Source organism: Chrysochloris asiatica, unplaced genomic scaffold, assembly GCF_000296735.1.
Source record: "Chrysochloris asiatica unplaced genomic scaffold, ChrAsi1.0 scaffold00002, whole genome shotgun sequence".
Taxonomy (NCBI): Eukaryota; Metazoa; Chordata; class Mammalia; order Afrosoricida; family Chrysochloridae; genus Chrysochloris; species Chrysochloris asiatica.
The window spans coordinates 49426727-49431252 of NW_006408520.1; the positions used below are offsets into that span (position 1 = coordinate 49426727).

General features: G+C 37.2%; 1 protein-coding gene and 1 pseudogene across 1 annotated transcript in view; one reads left to right on the forward strand and one right to left on the reverse strand.

Moving 5' to 3' along the window:
- ASB17 (ankyrin repeat and SOCS box containing 17) overlaps positions 1-4526 on the forward strand; it is a 23459-nt gene that overhangs the window by 13605 nt on the left and 5328 nt on the right. The window lies entirely within an intron of this gene.
- LOC102826275 lies at positions 828-1333 on the reverse strand (annotated as a pseudogene).

Sequence of the window (4526 nt, forward strand, 5' to 3'; positions counted from 1 at the left end):
GTTAGAAGGTACCGGTCACAGGAGAAGGATATCGTGTTTGGTAAGGAGGAGGGTCAGAGAAAAAGGAAGTCTCCTTGTAAGGCCCAACATGCTGCTAGAATAGTCGGAACCTTGGGTGTTTCACAGTCTGCCTTATACAGACACCCCAAAGTAGTCAGCAGGACCCTCACACACTTAGAAGTTTTGAATCTTAAGATTCACACACAAATGGAAAGCCTCTTTTCTCTTCACTGCACTGGTTGCACTCCTCCATCCCAGTCTTCACTCCTATGTAATGTATACCTAGGAATGGAGGGGAGGTTGATAAAAGAAAACTACTCTAGGTTGGACAAATTTAGGAGGCAAAATGTCTTAAGTTATTCTCAACAATAATGGGGCATTTTGCTACATAAATGCTATCACCAATCTCAGTGATTCTTTGGATAAAGGCACACTGATCAGAAAAGGCCCATTTTTTTACATGCTGAAAAGAAGTGGGTCCAAGTGTGCCAGACAGCACAAATATATAGTTACTTGTTTCTAATCCTGTCTGCTTTAGAATCACTTGAAGTCATTATGTTTCATTAATGTGCAATGCGATGAGATTTCTAATTTTTGTACTGCAGGTACTCTTAACTAAATTGATAAATTTAGTTGATAGTTAATTTGGAAGTTTTTCTGAGTACGAGGGTTCTTGCAGGAGGGCTAAAATGAGAGAGGCAAAAAAGGTACTTATCAGTTTGAAAGTCACAGTTAATCTTTCTATAATTATATTATGAGGAAAATAAAGAGACCACTGCTAACAGGGAGAAGCAAGAGTCTTCTAAGTCTGGCATTCGATGAAATATTCAGTTACTATGTGTTTCCATTGTTTTCCATGGCAGAAAATATGGCAGAGACTTGGGAACGCACATGCCTGAAGCCAGGTTACTCTTGTGTTTCATAACTCTGTGGCTTGCAGGACTGTTGTTGGCACAGTAGTTGCTGTGCCCCTGATAAATGGGGCGATGGTTTGTTCCCACAAATCTTTATCCCAGTCTTCCTCACATGGAGGGCATTATCAAGTGTTCTCAGCTAGAGTCTCTTGTCCAAGGTTCCTGGTTTGGTTGACAACATCCTGTTCAATACCACTCTTGTCATCACAGCTTGAGATACGATGACTAATTTTGGCCCGAGGAACCTGGTGGCGAGCAAGAAAGGAACAAGTAGTCAATTTGTTTGTGACATCAGGATGATTATTTCTGCCCTTGATAAGATGATAAGGAAATCTTCAAGCCCTGATCTGGTGGTTTTTATCATAGGGGCAGTGTAATAGCTTTTCAGGGTCTGGGGAACCGATGTAAATTTCTTCCATGTTGATAATGGAGGAGCCAAATCCAAGTGCTCAGTCAAGACATACTGTCCCCACAGTTACCTCCGCCCCACCTCGACTGCTTCTTTTTGATGCAGTGACTCTGAGTATTCCTTCTTTTTTTTTTTTGATGCAGTGACTCTGAGTATTCCTTCTATCTTTTTTTGATGCTTTCTGCATCATTCAATATTTTGCCTGTAAAATCCATCAATACTGCAAGTCAAGGCTTGATTTTTTTTCTTCAGTTCCTTCAGCTTGAGAAATACTAAGTGTATTTTTCCCCTTTTGGTTTTCTAACTCCAGGTCTGTGCACATTTCATTCAAATATTTGACTGTGTCTTCTCTAGCTGCCCTTTGAAATTTTCTATTCAGCTCTTTTACCTCTTCATTTCTTCCATTTGCTTTAGCATCTCTACATTGGATAGCAGGTTTCAGAGTCTCTTCTGACATCCATTTTGGTCATTTCTCTCTTTCTTGTCTTTTTAATGACCTTTTACATTCTTCCTGTATGTTGATCTTAATATCCTCCCACAACTCTTCTGGTCTTTGGTCACTAGTGTCTAATGCATCAAATCTGTTTGATCTCTAAATTCAGGTGGGATATATTCAAGGTCATATTTTGGCTCTGGTGTTTCAATTTTCTTCAGCTTCAGCCTAAACTTGCATATGAGCAATTGATGGTCTGTTCCACCCCTGGCCTTGTTTTAGCTGATGACATGGAGTTTTCCATCTCTTCATACATGTAGTCAATTTTTTTTTCTTTGTATTCCATCTGGTGATGTCCATGTGTATAGTCATCTTTTATATTGTTTAAAAAGGGTATTTGCAATGAAGTCATTGCAGAATTCTATCATGTGATCTCTACCTTCGTTTCTGTCACTAAGGCCATATTTTCCAACTACTGATTCTTCCTCTTTGTTTCCAACCTTTGCATTCCAATCACCAGTGATTATCAACACATCTTAATTGCATATTTGATCTATTTCAGACTGAAGAAGTTGGCAAAATTCAATTTCATCATCACTGACTTTAGTAGTTGGTGCATAAATCTGAATAATAGTGGTATTAACTGGCTTTTCTTATAGTCGTATGGATATTATCCTATCACAGACAACGTTGTACTTCAAGATAGATCTTGACATATTTATTTTGATGATGAATGTGACGGCATTCCTCTTCAGTTTGTCATTCCCTGCATAGTAAACCGCATGATTGTCAGATTCAAAATGGCCAATACCACTCCATATAGCTCACTAATGCCTAGGTTATTGATGTTTATGCATTCCATTCATTCTTGACAATTTCCAATTTTCCTAGATTCATATTTCATGAATTCCATGTTCCAATTATTAATGGATGTTTGCAGCTGCTTCTCTTCATTTTGAGTTCCACACCAGCAAATGAAAGTCCTGGAGACTTTACTCCATTCACATCATCAAAGTCACTACCTTGAGGAGGCAGCTCTTTCCCAGTAATAGTTTGAGGCCTTTCAAACTGAGGGGCTCATCCTCTGGCATTATATCTGGTAATATTCTGGTGCTCTTCATCATGTTCCAATATTCAATATTCTGGTGTGGACAGTGTTTGACTGCTATTCATAAGGTTTTCAGTGACTAAATATTTGGAAATAGTCTGTCTCTCCTTCTTCCTAGTCTGTCTTCTTCTGAAAACTCAACTGAAACCTGTCCACTGTGGCTGACCCTACTAGTATTTAAAATGCTGGTGGCATAGTTTCCAGAATCATAGCAACATGCAAGCCATCACAGTATGACAAACTGACAGGCGAGTGGTGGCTTCAAGTTTTAGTTCCAGGATTACCTACAGGAAATGACTACTCCAGATAATTAAGTGTCCCTCGTCAGTGATTCTATAATACCCCAAACATGCTTTCATCATAGTAATTGTCACCTTGTATTTATTGAAGTACTTGCCTGTTTTACTTAATATACTATAAGCATCTTGAAACCAAAGACTGAATCTTTCATGTCTGTATATTTAGTACCGAGCACACTCTGTAGAAGAGCAAGTACTAAAATAGTTATTTAATGAGTAAGAAAATACACAAGGAAATTGAACTCAGAGAGGTCAAGTGCCCACCACCACACAGCTAGTTTTGCTGTTGTTGTTATTACTGTGTCATTTTTAACTCATAGCAATTCCATGTGACGGAACAGAACTGTCCTACAGTTTTCTTGGATATAATCTTTACCACCGATAGCTGGGTGGGACTCAAGCACCAACCTTTCGTGTCATGGCCAAGCACTTACTTGTACCACCAGAGCTCCTTCACAGCTAGTCCCAGGAACCAAAACCTAGAACCCCATATCTCCATTGTAACCTACCATACTGCCCCCTATTTTAAGAATATGTAATCTTAAAGCTTTCCTTCTTGAACAAGTCTTTCTAATCCTTATACTCTGTTTTCTGTTCTCCAGAATATTTTAGTATTTTATTAAGCAAGTCCAGAGAATTCCATTAAAAAAAAGAATAAAATTTCCCTTCCTTCAGTCCTTTAAGTGACATTTAATTGGCTATACCAAATCTTGCTATTTTAAAATCCTTGAGGTTGATTTGCCAAGTTCTGTCCATTTATAGAGACCTACTCAATCATGAATATAAAACAATGGCAAATAACATAAAATTAGAAAAATAAAACTTATTTTTGTAATTTTCAAATTAACCATCATGCTGCACTCAAGAAAGAAAAAAAAATTTCAAAGGAGCTTCAAAAATTCCCTAAAGAAGAAATATAAAATTATACCCTGATATTACCTTCACCATAATTTATAGATTTTGATCTCATGAACACAAATTATAATTTTGCCAAAAATAGAATCAAGATAGTTGCACTTATCCCTTTTTATCTAACATCCTAACTCAATTCAAGTTCATTCTGATATATGACCAAAAATACAAAGCAAATACATACATATATCTATAGATAGATAGATAGATAGATAGATAGATAGATAGATAGATAGATAGATAGATGGGTTCTTTCTTCCTTTTTCATTTTGATTTTCCAGAGCTACATTGGTTTTATAAATCTGGGCCTAATCAATATGAGTTTATTAAATGAGAAAAATAGATTTGCTATTAAAATACATTTCACACATTATAAATCCTCTGTTTTTATGAATGTAAGGAGGTGTGGCGCTGTAGGTTAGTGCACCAGACTGCAAAGCCATTTGAACTG